Genomic DNA, 16,920 nt, shown 5'->3' with positions numbered 1-16,920 from the left:
TGGGGTGAGCAGTGAGTAGCTTGGGGAATAAGGAAACATTTCTTGTGGAAAGTGTTACTTGAGCTGAGTTTTGAAGGAAATAGATTATTCTAAGGGGTCACAAGTGCAGATACATCTTCCCTTCTCCTTCCTCAAGCCCCATTTGTCTTATGGAAATGGCCAACTATGGCTCTAAGATAGAAAACATCAGCTTTCTCAAAGACCCCAGTCTTTGAGATTTTAAAACAGGCTCTTAGCACATAACCCCAAACTGGGGGAATTAGAGAAACCAGACCGAATGAGAGGGTATCAATAATACATGAGAAAACTAATAATAACGAGATAAATAATAAATGAGGAGTGGAATGAAATACACACGCATAGCTTCTCCCCCCAAACCTCAGCTCCCACCCCTCACCCCACTCTGAGCTCTCCAAAAAGACCAAGTTTTAGCCCAGTGTTAAAAGATTCCAAGGAAAAATGTTCTCTCTGCTCTCTTCCTCCTGGGAGAAACCCCGAATGTCTTTTATACATGGACCTAAGAGCTTCTTGGCCCCTGGTCCAGAAATGCAGCCACCTCTGGATTGAAATAAACTCCGATTTTCCATCAGCTTCTCTTTCTGGGCCAGTATTACCAGTATACTTCCCCCAAGCCATTAGTGACTTCACTAATGGGATTTCAGTAGGGGAAAGAGGGAGAGTGAATAGTTTGTCTGATGAAAAAAAAAAGCCACAATCCTCAAGCAAAAGAAAAGGTTCTGGATAAAACTTGGAGCCAGTAATTGAAGGTTTGAGCAAAGGGAGAAGTCTTTAGCTCAAGGTCATACGACCGGCTGCTGGTAGATCCAGAAATAGAAAGAATGCAGTTCTCCAGACTATTCGTCCTCTATACCACACTGTTTTCATTGACCAGATTCCGTTGCAAAATCTCTTGTGAACTTCAGCCTCTTAAGGGAAGAGACTGCTTATTATATAATGTCCATCTCATTAAGAATAGGCCTCCACAACTAATATAGACTTTAAGCCATTGGGTCTATCTTTATACATCTTTGGGAGAGTTCGTTGGTCATAGAATATGCCGTCTTTTAGACGGCTAACTCTGAACTGGGGTTCTGATGTTGGAATTAGTCAGCAAATCCTACTTCAAGTCTATCCAACATGTTTTAGAGGCTTGAAAACAAAACGTCTTTCACAGAGCACTGAGAAGTTGTTGATTTCTACTAGGCTATTATAGGAAAGTGGCAGTAATATGATGCTCATTTTACATTTTCAGGTGGGTGTCCAGGAAACCAGTGGTCCTTAAGACAGTTGGGGTTCCTATGTAATAGCTACAGATTTCAATCTGCCAAGATTTGTATCGCTCAGATCTCAAAACCAAGCATTCACAAAAACCACTGGCAGGGCTAAGTTTTTCTAGTCTTGTTCCCTTAAATGAATTTTAGGATAAGTCAATTGGGTGAATTTCTGGTGCTAGATCTGACTGCCTTGATGAGCTTTTCCAATTAGCCAAAGTAAACATTAAAATGTGACAAGTGCAACAAGACCAGATAGATAGACAGATAAAGCATTTATTAAGGACCTTCTAAAGGCTAGACTGTGTGCTAAGTCTGAGTATACAAACACAGATGAAGCAAGTATTTACCAACAAGGAGTTTATATTTTAAGGAGGGAAGACAAAACATATGTTCAGTCATATCTGACTCTTCCTGGACCTATATGGGTTTTTCTTGGCAAATATACTATAGTGGTTTGCAATTTCCATCTTCAGCTCATTTTACAGAGGAGGAAACTAAGGCAAATGGGGTTAAGTGACTTGTCCAAGGTCACATAGCTGGGAAGTACCTGAGGCTGGATTTGAACTCAGAAAGATGAGTCTTTTTGACTCTAGACTCTATCTACCATGCTACTAGCAGCTGGGAAGCCAGTGGAGGGAGAAAGGAAACTTTCTGGGTCCATGTGGAAAGGAAAAAGGAGGTGGAGTCAGAGACAGTTGAGATGAGATTGGTTTCTTTCTTAACACTATGGTAGATGGTCACAGGGAGGAAGTTATCAAGGAGGAGGGGAAGGTCCCAGGCCAAGATCTTCATGGTGTAAGCAAATGAGGCAGATGAACAAAAGGGGGAGGAAATCTAAAATGTATGGGAGCAGTGTTGTTCATCTAAAAGTATACTACCCTTTCACATTGACACAAAGTAAAAATTATACATGATCTAAAAACATTACAGTTGCATTATGTTATAAATACAAAAAGATAACATAAATTATATTATAATGTATCATATATAATGATATACATATAATATGTATTATAAGTACATATATATATGTATGTATGTATATATATATTCTGGTAAACTTATCATTCATATCCCTTTATGTATTGTCTTCACTATCTCATTAAAATGTAAGTTGCTTGAAGGCAAAGACCTTATTTGCTTGTATTTCTCTCTCTGTCTCTGTTTCTATGTCTGTTTCTGTGTCTCTGACTCTCTCTCTCTCTCTCTTTCTCTCTCTTTCTCTCTCTCTGTGTGTGTGTGTGTGTGTGTGTGTGTCTGTCTCTCTGTCTTTTATCTATTTAATATGCTTCACAGAAACAGTGACCTTAATTATTATAGGCATCAGTATTTTTCCTATTCTCTCTTTTCCTTACCATCATTATACAAAGGTATCATCAGTTTCTGGGATTCTATGGTGGCAATCAGGAACCCTATTAATGGGTTCCTGCAGGAATGTAATATAGGAAAGGATAATGATGAAACTTGGCAATCAGGAACCTTATTAATCCCTTAATACAGGAAAGGACAATGTTGGAACTGAAGAGGAAAGTATTAATGCCCCATATTCCCACAGCACCAGCTAGGGCAGTTGTAAGCATGAAAATTGTGATGCAGACCTGGAGAGGCTTGGTGAACTTTGCTCCCAGGAGGGCCCATTTAGGTAAGAAGCAAATGAAAACCATTTTTGGAATTTTGATGAAGCACTCCTGAGACCCCAGGAAACCACCTTGCTGAGACTTTTATTTATCCTTATCTTCCTGAATTCTTTTTAAACCTCATTTAAACCTGTGTCTACATAAAGGTATTAAAATCTCTCTCTCTCTCTCTCTCTCTCTCTCTCTCTCTCTCTCTCTCTCTCTCTCTCTCTGTATATATATATATATATATGTGTGTGTGTGTGTGTGTGTGTGTGTGTGTGTGTGTATGTTTTTTTCTTCTCTTGGTCAAAGGACTTATTCTTTTGAACTCTTAGGTTCTAAGGGTCTATTGTACCAGATGCAAAAGAGCAACTTGATATATCCCTATATGATCAATTTTGGCATTGTTGGGCAGCTTAGAAATGCAAGATTGAATCCTGAGTACAGGTCAGTAGCAAAAAGAATAAAATTCTGCCCTGTCCATGGCTGCCCTATGTGGTCCATCTTTGACCAAGTGGGGGATCATCTTTGACCAATTCTGGGGGATTTGAGGCAGTTAACCTCCCATGATCTTTAGCAAAGAGCCCCTACCTCTTTCTCTATGGCTGCTTTGTTCATGAGTCCATCATATAAAGACTAGGGAACCTAGACATCTCCCACTTAAACTTATAAGCTGAGTGAATCTGTCACAGCCACTGTTATCTTCTACCATGGTAGGGTATTAACATAGGACACATAAATGGTTAAGTGGTTAATATTCCATCCCGAGGCTCAAATAACCATTCAACTTTACCACTGGGTATATCCAAGAATCAGATACAAATAGTATAGCTGTCTACCCTCTCCCAGTTCTTATCCTTGATGTATCTTACTAAGTGTGTTAAACCATCTAAAACTCATTTCCTTGTATTCCTTGATGCTTTCCTCTTCATCTCCATCACCCATCATTGGCTGGAGGTCAGCATTTAGCCAATAAACATTTCTTTTACTCCTCTCCCCACCCATTGCAGGAGTCTATATTGCTTTTGGCTTATAGTTTTAGAGAACAGTAAAAAAAAAAAAAAAAAAAAAAAAAAGGTTATTTGCCTCCATTTTACCTGGCCAACAATGATGGATCTAAGGCTCAAACAATATTTGTAATTATTCAATATGTTGATTCCTGGGATGCATTTGGGAGCGGATGAGATCACTATGGGATATTATGATCTTGACCCCACTAGTTCGATGGTGAAGTGGACTTTCATCTTTACTCTCTCAGTACCTTGCAGACAAAGGTTCACCTACTGAGGGGACTGTATTCCTCATTGATTTCCTCTGGAATCAGTGTCATTTCTAAGGCAGTATCTGGGAGCCCCTTAAACATCTCATTATTTCCTTTGCTTTAGTGCATCATGTAAATGACCTCCTTCTCTCATTAAGCCCTGGCTTTCTCTGTAGGGGAGCCCAGCATTCACAATTTGACTAAAGTTGAGGTACAGACCAAAGGCAGAGAGCATAAAAGCCAGGTCTTTTCTGTCTCCTTGGTGGCACTATTTCCTTTTCCAGAGTCTTCTTCCTCATATATCTAGAAAAATTCTCTTATCTCCTTACAGATATAATTCCTTTCATTTTGCTTTTGTGCTGATTTCCTACTCCAGGAGTTGAGGTGGTAGTCAGAAATGGTGGATCACATGTCAGGGGTAGGGCAAAAGGATTGGGATGGTCAGACATCTCTAATCTGAATGATTCCTTTAAGTCTTCCCAAATGACTCTGATCATTGTGTGTGTGTGTGTGTGTGTGTGTGTAAATACATGTATATTCATGTCTGGGAGTGGACTCTTCCTGGCAGTATAACTACCTTCATAAACAATCACGAGCAGATATTTCTGCTGCCTTTCTGGTGCCCTTTGGGCATTCCTATTGGGAATCTTGCCACAATAACCTATGTTTCTGTAGTTCTTCCCACTTAGCCCAGACCCATTCCATCTAGACAGAGTGAGCAATTGCCACCCAACACCAACAATCTTTATACTGTGTTTTATTTTCCTGTAGTATTCCGGTGCAGTGATCACCATTCTCTCTCTCCCCATGTCCTTACCCCAGACCTTCCCTATACATGGCAATCTCTCTCAGCTCTCTTGAGTTTACAGGAAATAGGGAGACAAGAAACCTGGAGTGGACACCATAAGTGGGTGGCCCTCCACCTCTGAATTAGTAGGTTAGAAGCCTCTATGCTACCCAAATTAAACTTATGTCAGATCCCTAGTTAGTTTCTATTTTGGAAACCCCACTTCTTGAGCCTATTTGTCTTTGTCAAGTCTTATTTAAGTTTCTGCTATCAAAATTAATGAGTGTGCCAGCCTTCAAATCCCCAAAACATTTATTAGGGGCTTGAAAAGCTCCAGCAATGAAACAAAATACTACCCATGTGGCACTGAAAAACCATTGACCTTTCATGTGGCAGAAACTATAGAACTGTGACAAGCATATTGTGCGTGGCTGTGTTGTAAGGTGAGTGCTCTCACATCCAAGTCAATGGTTCTGAAACAATCTTCATTTGGGATTTCCACGTGGCCTCTGGAGTCTAGCCTGCCTGTCACTGGAGACACAGTCAATTGCATATTAGCCAGGTGTCAAGGCAGGACGTCATCTCATAGGCTATCAGCCTCTGGGTGAGGGCTTTCATTAGGCTGGTTCTTTCAAAACTCATGCTTTAGAGCAACTCAGTAGCTGTACTCCTGATGGTTTATCCTGATAAATCAAGGACAAAAAAGTAGATCTAGGTGATATTTCCCTCAGGGGCCAAATTGACTATCTAAATGATGCAAGGACAATAACAGCAGAATGGGTAAGTGCTGAGTGTTGCAAACCAACTTAGCTACCCAATATATTCCTTTATTTTACAGAAAACTGAGAACCTAAGCAGTAGAAGTAATTTGAACAAGGTTATAGACAACAATGTCAGTGTTGGAATCCAAGGCTTTTGACTGTGGGTAATCAATGCGTTTACAACTTGAGACAGTGGGAAAGTCAGTGATAAAGAGAAGATTGGGGGCAGCTAGGTGGCACAGTGGATAGAGCACTAGCCCTAAAGTCCGGAGGACCTGAATTCAAATTTGACTTCAGACACTTAACACTTCCTAGCTGTGTGACCCTGGGCAAGTCACTTAATCCCAATTGCCTCAGCATAATCATAATTATAATAATAAAAAATGAAATAAAAAAGAGAAGATAGGAAAATGGTGCTGGAAGAGATGCAAATCCCTCCCCAGCCACTAGAGGGAAAGTGATCCTAGCCCTAGGGTATTTTCAACAGTTAGGGATCAGGGCAAAGGGGATAACTTCTCCTTTTGACCCTTAGCCATAGGAATAGATAGCTGAGAGCCTAGCAGTCCTGGGCCTCTGGCTAAACCCACACTCCTTAAGGCAGAGCAAAGTTGAGAAGCCAAGTTTGCTTCCAGATCTTCAGAGCTCATCCCATTTGCAACAAGGCTCTGTTACCTAAGGATCAGCCCTACTTCTCAAGTATCATATCCTCTCTGCCTCCTCTGGCCATCAAGACTTTGCCTGGTTTATTAAATGGAAGAACTAGTAGATGATTTTTTAGTTCCAGATCAATCAATGACAATTTTGACCTTGAAATTGTCAGTTTATTGTCTCAGTTTCCCCTTCAATGAAATTGGGATAATTATTTGTCTTGTTTACCTCACAGAACCATTGTCAGTGCAAAGAAGATTGTGTGTTGTCAAGGGCTTTAAAAGGTTAAAAAATGTTCCTTCACAGGATAATTGTACACTATTTCAAAGTCCGATTCTTTTTGTGCAGCAAAATAACTGTATGGAATGTATACATATATTGTATTTAACATATACTTAACATGTATTGGTCTATCTGCTATCTGAGGGAGGGGGTGGGAGGAAGGAAGGGGAAAATTGGAACAAAAGGTTTTGCAATTGTCAGTGCTGAAAAATTCATATGTTTTGTAAATAAAAAGCTATAATAAAAAAAAGTTTAAAAAATGTCTGTAGTAGCTCTTTTTATCATGGCAAGGAATTGGAAATTGCATGGACACCCATCAATTGGGAAATGGCAGAATGGATTGTGATACATCAATGTAATGGAATATTATTGTTCTATAAGAAACGATGAGAGGGCTGATTTCAGAAAGGCTTGGAAAGGCTTATGTAAACTGATGCTAAGTGAAGTGAGCAGAATCAAGGGAACATCGTACATAGTAACAGCAAGATTATCTGATGATCAACTAGGATACACTTAGTTCTCCTTAGCAAGATAATGATCCAAAATAATTCCAAAGGACCTGTGATGAGAAAAGCCATCCACAGGCAGAGAAAGAACTATGGAGACTGAATGTGAATGGAAGCATCCTATTTTCACCTTTTTTTCTTTCTTGTGGCTTTTTTCCCTTTTGTTCTGATTTTTCTTTCACAACATGACTAATCTGGACATATGTTAAAAATGATTGTATATGTGTGACCTATATCATATTGGTTGCTGTTGTGGGCAGGAGAGAGGTAAGGGAGGGAGAAAGAAAAAAATTGAACTCAAAATCTTACAAAAATTAATGCTGAAAACTATTTTTACATATAATTAGAAAAATAAAATGCTACTAAAATGAAAAATAAGAAAGGATTGTTGTTATTTTAACATTTACTTTCTGTGTTTGACCTACCCAGTAGTCTCAACAAAATTTCAAAGCTCATGCAGCTGAATTCAATAAATACATGTGGAAAACCTCCATGAGTAAACCATATTTATGCTGTGTGCAGGGAGGAAAAAGATGCAAAGGACTATAATGCTGTTCCTGACATCAAAAGCTTAAAATTGAATAGACCCAGAATCACCGAATTTCAAAGCTGGAAAAGATCTCAGAGACCATTGAGCTCAACTCATAGCTGACTGACCCTTCACCACACTACAATAATTGCCAGAACTTATAGAGTGCTTTTAAGGTTCACAGACCACTTTCCTTATGTTATTTCACATGATCTTCACAATGCCGTAGAGTAGGTATTCTTGTTAACCCCATTTTACAGGTGAAGAAACTGAGACAGCAGAATTAAAGTGACTTATGTCTTTCCGACTCCAAATCTGGTGCTCTGACTACTATGTCACCTAGTTGTCTCTTGACATATCTGACAAGTGGTCATCTAATCTTTTTTTGGAAACATCTGTTGAGAGGCCTCTGATTTACCCCAATCTCACTTACATCTGTGAAGTCCCTCCCTTCCCTCAAGGTCCAACTGAAACCCAACTGTTCCCATAAAGTTTTCCTTGATCTCATCAAATGAAGACTTGCCTCCTTCCTCAAAATTTTCTCTGTACTTTGTCTGAATCCATTCTCTTATAGGGTGGGGATTATGTTGTTTTTCATCTTTGTATTCCTAGCAATTGGTTTAGCACCTTACATCTGTTGTGATTGAGTAGTCATTTTTTTTTTTGTCATGTTCAATGCTTCATGACCTCATTTGGGGTATTGGCAGAAATACTCGAGTAGTTGCTATTTCCTTCTCTAGTTCACTTTACTCATGAGAAAACTGAGGTAACCATGGTTAATCGATTTAAGTTAACCACATGGTTAAGGCTTACACAGTTACTAAATATCAGAAGCCAATTTGAACTCAGGAAGATAAGTCCTCTTGATGTTCATAACGGTGCTCTATGCATTGTACCACTTAGGTATCCTAGTAGTTTTTTAATAAATTCCCTTACATAGGCATATATTCTCTCCACCTATGATGAGAGTTTTATGCAAAAGCTTCATGCTTTAACCCTGGGAAGGGTTACAGTTGAGTAAAGCCCGAGAAACATAAAGCACAAACAGGTCTGTGAATAAGACAATACTCCAGTACTTCATCATGGATCTTGGATTTTATTATTATAAAATTTCCATTCACCCACATATTTCACAGCTTTTCTAGGATGTAGTAGACAGTCTTCCACAGAATGGCTAGGCAGAAAAATTCCTCACTGTGACACCAACCTGGTGAGGAGGCTCTCTTATCTTAGTTCATGTGGTCCTTGGTTGACAGAAACATATACCATCCCATTGGACATGACTGGGAAGCTTTTTCAGCTTGTTGAGAGGACCTGCTGGAGCTTATATATTGCCTTTCATAGCCTTCAACAACCCAAGGCCATCTCAGTGCCAGGAAGAGGCCACTAAAGAATTGAAGACAACATTCTTTGTAAATGGCATCCTAGGTGGACAGCCCCTTTGTTGATCTCCAGGGAGAACCCTGCTACATAAAGCTTTGAGAGCATCCAGCACAGCCAAAGGGGAATTGGGACTTAATGAGTCATCCACTCACCATATAGGCTATACACATCTCTACAAGAACCATAGGATCATGGATTCAGAATAGGAAGAAACGTTGGAGATTATAGAGTCCAACCCCCTCATCTCACTAATGAGGAAACTAGCCCAGAGACCACTACAACTAGTAAATATTGAAGGCTGGATTTGAACCACAGGTTTTCTAAACTTTAAATCCAGTACCCAAACCACTGTGTCCCTCACTGCAGGCACACTCAGAGCAGGCTGGATTATTTTTAAGAAATTTTATGTTTTGTAAAGGACTGCTTGCCATCTGAGGGAAGGGGTGGAGGGAGGGAGGGAGGGGAAAAATCGGAACAGAAGTGAATGCAAGGGATAATGCTGTAAAAAATTACCCTGTATGCGTTCTATCAATAAAAAGTTATTTAAAAAAATAAAAGTTAAAAAAAAAAGAAATTTTATGTTTTTATTTAATGACTTCTATTTCTTCCTTCCATAATTGTCCCTGAAATAAAGACCCATCTTTTTTTCTTTTCCTTCTTTCTTTCTCTTTCTTTCTTTCTTTGCTTCCTTCCTTCCTTCTTTCTTTCTTTCTTTCTTTTTTTTCACAGTAATATTTTCTAGTGCTGCTGGATGTCTGTAAGTCATAGAACACTATAATCTCCTAAGAGCTGTAGTTCTTATCCCCCAAGAGCAATGGAGAAGTACATGCACAGGCAATAAGAGCAGCATAGGAAAACAGGAACAAGAACCACAGAGACTGGCTGACCTGGATGGGCTGTGTCTGCATTCTAGGAGGGAATAATCCCATGGTTTTCAGCACAGATGCCTTGGCGTATGGGTTGCTGTTACTACCTGGACTCAACATGATCAAGATCTTTTGCTGGGAGAAGGGGGGTTTCTGAGATTTGTGAGTGGTGTGTGAGGTGGGGTGGGTCCGGGAGAGTCCAGATCTGGGAGACAGGCCTGACCCCCCCCCCCCCAAAGGGAGGAACAGAGCATTTAGAATTAGATCATCTAGTGATCATGGCTGCTTAATCTGGCATCAGGTGAAATGATGTTTCTTTTCTCTCTTTCTTTCTTTCTTTCTCTCTCTCTTTCTCTCTTTCTTTCTCTCTTTCTTTCTTTCTTCTCTTTCTTTCTCTCTTTCTCTCTTTCTTTCTTTCTTTCTTTCTTTCTTTCTTTCTTTCTTTCTTTCTTTCTTTCTTTCTTTCTTTTTTTTTTTTGATGTTTTGATAACTACTTCACGCTAACTGATTTTTTTTTCTTATCCTGTGTATTTTATTTTATATATTCAAACAGTTGGTCTAAGAAGAGGCCCGTAGGTGTAGCAGGGGTCCTCAAGCTTTTTAAATATGGGGGCCAGTTCACTGAGGGACAGTTCCCTCAGGCTGTTGGAGGGCCGGACTATAGTAAAAACAAAAACTTTGTTTTATGGGCCTTAAAATAAACTTCATACCCCCGGGTGAGGGGGATAAACGTCCTCAGCTGCTGCATCTGGCCCGGGGGCGGGCCCATAGTTTGAGGACCCCTGTGACACGCACAAAAGGTTCAGACCTCCCAGACGAGTCTCGATTTCTCATTTTACAAATGAGGAAACTGAGGCCCGAGAATTGGTCCTCCGTCAAAGGCACGTGGCAGAGTCGGAATTTTGAAGCCGGATCCTCCCACCCGGAACCGGGCGTTGTTTGTTTTGTTTTTCCCCCACTCTGCCCACGGTGGGGTGGGTTTGGGTAGCAGATGCCCGGGCGAAGGGGCCGAACGTGCCAGCAGATCCGGGAGCCGTGACATCCCGGCAGAGGCCAGCGCCGGCCCCCCCACCTCCCAGCTGCCGCTTCCTCAGTGGGGCGGGAGGCAAAGTGGGCCAAGTCGGGGGAGCAGCTGATGCCCCCCCCTCCCCCTCCCCCCCGGAGCCGAGGGAGGAGGGCCGCGCCGCTCTGTGAGTCCACGCCAGATTTTGCTGCAGCTCCCCGGCTGCTCTCCCCCTCTCCCCCACTCGACGAAAATTGATAATTAACCTTTTGTGCACGTGGCTACCGCGTGGCCTCGGCGGCGGCGGCTGCAGGGCGCTGATAGGGAAATCGCGGCCCCGCAGCCCGCGGCGGCCACCGGCGCCCGCTCGCCTCGCAATCCGCCGCTGCGCCCGGCCAGCCGGTGGGCAGAGATAAGCAGGTGCTTGTGCTCGCGCCCCGCGGCCCCCGGCACAGTTACCTGATCGCTCTCCAATCTCTGTGAAAAGCGCTACTTGAGGTTAGGCTAATGTGATAGGGAGGCGCGATAGGGGCGCTGGGAGAGAGCCCCGGCCCGCGCCCCCTCCTCGCCAGCCAGCCGCGACCTCCTCGGGGCGCCCGCTTCTCTTCTTGCCTCGGACCGCCTCTCTGACTGAGCAGCTTCTCCCCGCCCCCACCTGCCCAGCCACACCCCATTCCTCTGACATCCGAGCTGGCTCCGTCTCTCCTTTTGTCCCCTAGTCCCCCAGACCCCTCCGCTCCCTCACTCTTCCCGCTCTCCGACGTCCACTTTCTCTAAGGCCTCCAGATCCCCTTCTCCCTTCCCCTCTTCCAAGATCCCTCTTTTGAGTGCCAATCAATCGAGGGCTCATTAAAACTGGCTAATTAAGCTGCGAGGACAGAGTATCCCCAGCTTGTTACCTACATGGTATTGACCTCTAGAACCGGAGACACAGCGGGACTATCTTCTGTAACCCGCTCTGGCACATGCAGCTCACTCTGCCCACACCAAGGCACGGCTCCTGCCAGGGCCGAGATTGATAGCTTTTGAGCAGAATGGGACCTTAGAGATCTCCTAGTCACAGAATCTCAGCGATGGAAGGGACCTCGGAGGCCATCTAGTCCAACTGTACTGAACCAAAACTCTGCTCTACAAAATAACATGACAGGTGCTCATCCATCTTTTGCTTGAAGACCTCCAGTGAGAGGAACTCGGCCGTTCACACCACTTTGGGACAGCTCTAATTGTCAGGAAGTTTTGTCATTCATCAAGAAGCAACAGCTCTGTGTGATGGACAGAAACAACTAGGACGGGACAACAGGAACTTTTCCCAGACTGGCAAAATTTAGAGGGGGCACTGACCATATTTTAGTCCTTCAACATCATAGAGGCAACAGAGCTTAGCAGGAATTAGTTAAAGTAGGAGGCTATCAAATGAATATACTGGAGGTGAGCTTCCCCCTATCTCCATCCACTTCATCCTGATTCTTTGTCCACCGAATCCCCCAACTCCCAAGTGGTGACTTCTGAGTATATAGAGAGTTCTGTAGCATGCCTCTTCCCATTCCCCATCTCCAACTGAATTAAGGACACATTTCATACTGTCGCTCCTCAGCATCAGATCTCTAGTTCTGGTTCTGGTGATGCAGTGTAATCAGTGGTGTGGAGGATGCCCAGAAGAATAAGACTGGTCCCTACCATCACTGATCTGACAGTATAATAGAATGATAAGAGTTATCCATAAATGACAGTCAAACAGGTAAAAAAAAATGCAAATGCTGGAGAAAGAGACAAAGATAAAGAGCTATAATCAAGGGCTGGAAGGGACTAGAGGAGTGAGAGGATCCATCTGCTGCAGGGTAGAGGACCTTTTAACTCTTAAAGCCCTTCAGACCAGGGGCTTTTCAGCCTCAGTGGCAATGCTCCTCTCCCACACTCTTCTCTTTGGCCAAATTGGCCTTTTCTTTCTTCCTTCCACATGACACTTTCTCTGTGTCTTTCCCCTGGCAGTTGCCCATGCCCAGAATACTTTTCCTTTTCAATTTTGCCTCAGAGTCCTGTTCCTTTAAGATAGAGCTCAGGCACTATCTTATGCCTGAAGCCTTCCTGATCCCCAATGGCTCCTGCTTTCCCTCTCCAACTGCCTTGTATTTAACTACTTCATCTGCCTTCAGATTTGTGCCTTATATATGTATGTCTGTATACTTCCTATCTCCACCATTAGAACATAAGCTCATTGCAAATAATGATTGCTTCATTCTTATGCACTTGTATCTTCAGTACTCAGCAAATATTTGGCACAGAGCATGGACTTCATAAATACTTGTGATTGACTGGATTTAGGAAATCTTGGATTGGAATCTTGACAATCCATATCATGGTCTATTTGCAGTGTGATTTTTTTTTTCTTAAAAGGTCTTACATCTAGTAATTATCTGAGAGGATTTGAATCTAGTGCTCTATCTTCTCTTCCACCACTCACATACGTGCCCATAATATAATAAAAAGGCTTTGACTGAATATTATAGTGTTATAAGAAAGGACAAACAGGATGGTTTCAGAAGAATCTGGAAAGACTTACATGAACTGATATAGAGTGAAATGAGCAGAATCAGTAGAACATTGTACACAGTAACAGCAGTATTGTACATTGAAGAACATCTAATGACAGCTATTCTCAGAAATATGAGAATCCCCAGACAATCATAAAGGACTGCTAACATGCTAAGCCCCTCCAGAGAAAGAACTGATATTGTTTAAATACAGGCTGAAGCATATTCTGTCTGACTCTCTCTCTGTCTCTTTCTCTCTTTCTCTCTCTGTCTCTCTCATCTTCTTGAACAAAATGTTTAATAAGGAAACATTTTACATGATTGCACATGTATAACGTATATCCGATTACTTATTATCTCAGAGAGAGGATAGAGGAGAGAAGTGAAGGAAAGAGAGAATTTGGAACTCAAAACTTTAAAAAACCCAAATGTTAAAAATCATTTTTAACATGTAATTGTGGGAAAAAAGAAAATATTGTTTAAAAAATAGTTTTATATAATGCATTGGCTTGTATAAAATGGCTTCAACACATGTATAAATCACTTAAGTTGGAGGCACCCATACAGGAAGTGTTAGGGACCTGCTTCTGCAAGAAGATATTCTGCATTTCCCTGATTTGTAGATGGGAAGAAACACTTCCTCCTACTCAGCTTAGTTCATTCCACCTGTGTGATGGGTGAACAAGACCCCATCCTTTACTCCTTGGAATCTACCAGAAAAGAAAGACTATCTCAGTCTGAGTTTTAAAAACTCAGTGTGCCCTATTTATACAGCCAGTGGATAAACTCTATCTCCCATTTACATGGTAGGTGAATATCAAATGTCTGTTCCCAGTAGCAGGTCCCTGCCATGGGCACCTCCATTTTACATGATCTGGTCCCATAAAAAACCCATTACGTTCAAAATCATGGAATGTTAATTGAGAAGAGACTTTGAAGGCTATGTAGAATAGCCACCTTATTTTGCAGAAAGATTAATAGGTCCAAAGAAATTATTTACAGCTAGTTAGTATTAGAACAAAGATCAGGGCAGATTCCCCAGCTTAGTGCTATTGCTGTCGTACCATCCTGTCTCCTTCACATTTATGTTATAATTTCTCATCCTATCAATCTTTGATGTAGATAGAGCAGAGATCTCCTCTCCAGGTGACAGATGAGAAGGTTTAGGGACTTGCCTAAAATCATATAGCTAATTAATGGCAGGACTAGGATTAAGTAACTCAAGATTTCCAGTACATTTCCCTTAGTCTAGTGGTCTTTCCACTATCCCATATGGGTCCATAGTCCTTCAATGATCCTTCAGTGATGTATTATCATCCATTAGATACAAGAGTGGGGAAAGAAAAGTGGCTATTGCATTCTGGAAGTATGGTAAAGGGAAAGAGATTGTGTGCCTTCCTACCAAAAAGGGAATGAAAAAGGGAAAAAAAATCCAAAAGGAGAGACCCAGAGGATAAAAGGGAAATGGTTTCTGAATAGCAAGGACAGACAGGAAAGGCTTTTTAACTAGAGAAATTAGGAAAATAAAAGTAATTTGTAAAAGGTTGAAGGAAGAAAAATGAGAATCAGAATCATACTTCTGAGGGTTGTAAAACTGACAAGGGGGTAGGAAAACAGTTAGAAAGCAGTAGAGAGAAGTTGATGGGAGAGAGATGTCACAAGGGCATGAAAGACCGTGCCTGGTTTATTTTCTTCCCAGAGGAGATGAAACGCAGACAAGAAGAAATGGGAAACTGATGGAACTGCACAAGATGAAAGTACCAGGCAGGGAATGAAGCCGGTAGAAATTGTTGAAGATAAGGATGTATCTGTTGGGAGCAGTGTTAAGATAGGGATGGGATCAGGGAAGGACACAGTTCTTTATCTCTGAATGGCCCAGAGAAAAGGAAGCATCCTCTCCAAATTATAACACCCCAGAATGTGAGTGGGAGGTTTTTGGAAGATGAGATAGAGGAGTGGGGAAAAGAAAGGAGGAAGCTGGAGAAAGATTAGGAGGAATGAGAGAAGGCAGGGAATGATGGGAAAGAAAGGGAGTAGAATCAATGGAAAAGATCTTCGATGTAATTTGCTTCAACAGGTACTTGAACATAAACATCCATATACCTAATTATAGACAATTAGTCATCTGGCTTCCTTTTAAAGATCCCTGATCATTGGAAATTATACTAGTAAAATCATTAAGCTGCCCATATCCTTTGAGCTTGCAATTTCACTGCTCAAAATGTGCTCCAAGCAGGTCAAAGACAGCGAGAAAGGTCCCAGATATTCAAAAGTTTTATAGTAGTGCTTTTCATGTACCAAAACTCCAGAAACCAGTTGGGTTCTGATAAAATGGGAAGTGACCGAGAGTATTGTGGTATATTCTTGTAAAAAATAGTATTCTACATTAAGAGGCGAGGAAGAGGAAAAATTCAGAGAAAACAGAGAAGATTTAAATGAGCTGCTGCAGAGTGAAATAAATAGAACCAAGAAAACTGCTTACACAATAGTCACAAAAATGCAAAGGATAACAGCCTTGAAGGATATCAGAACTCTAAGTAATTCAGTGATCATAGGAAGACAGAAGTCTTCTTCTTCTTTCAGCAGAGAGGTAATAGATTATAGTTGTGGGATGTCATATGGTCAGAAGTGGACAATATATTGATTTGGTTTGCTTTAACTGTACTTTTTAGTTGTGAGACAGGATTCTTTGGCTGGAGGTGGGCAGGAAGAGTGTGGCTGACATAGAAATTGACCTACAAGACAAAGAATCACTTTTTTAAAGACCTGAAGTGATGAGGAACTCACTATTTCCCAAGACAGCCAATTCCATTACTCAACTTTTGGACATCTCTGATTGTTGCAATTCCCCCAACCCTCATTTGTCACGGAATGTGCCTCATTGCAACTTTTGCCCAATTTTTTCAGATTTTGGCCCAGCAGAATAATTTTGATCTCTCTTCCACAAGACAGATCTTGAAGTTGGCTATTATATCTGCCTGAAGTCTTTTTCTTCTTTAAGCTAAACAACCTTTGTTCCTTCGACCCGATTCTAAGACCACATTATTCTGAGCTCCCCCTTCTTCCACTCTGCCATTCCGTGTATATTTTCCAACTTGTTAATTTTCCAACTTCTAATCCTAAGAAAGAGTGCTCACGATTGAATATCTCCCAATAGGAAAGGTCTGATCAACATAGAATTTGGGATGATAGCATCTCCTTTTTGTCCAGTCACTGTACTATTATGCTTAAGTTGTTAGTGCTTCTTCGATGTCCCACCCCTAGACCAATTTGTATGTATTCGTAATTACTTATCTGTATACATACTGATACTTTTTAGTAGAATATGAGCTTCTTGAGGACAGGAGATTTTTATTTTTGTCTTTGTATCACCAGTTCTGGTGTATGGCACTTAATAGGTACAGAATTAATGCCATTGAGTTAAATTGAGATTCAATTAGTTTTTTTGGCTGTCACCTCATATTGTTAA

Source organism: Antechinus flavipes, chromosome 2, assembly GCF_016432865.1.
Source record: "Antechinus flavipes isolate AdamAnt ecotype Samford, QLD, Australia chromosome 2, AdamAnt_v2, whole genome shotgun sequence".
In the NCBI taxonomy this organism is placed as follows: domain Eukaryota; kingdom Metazoa; phylum Chordata; class Mammalia; order Dasyuromorphia; family Dasyuridae; genus Antechinus; species Antechinus flavipes.
Note: the sequence above shows the minus strand (reverse complement) of the source record.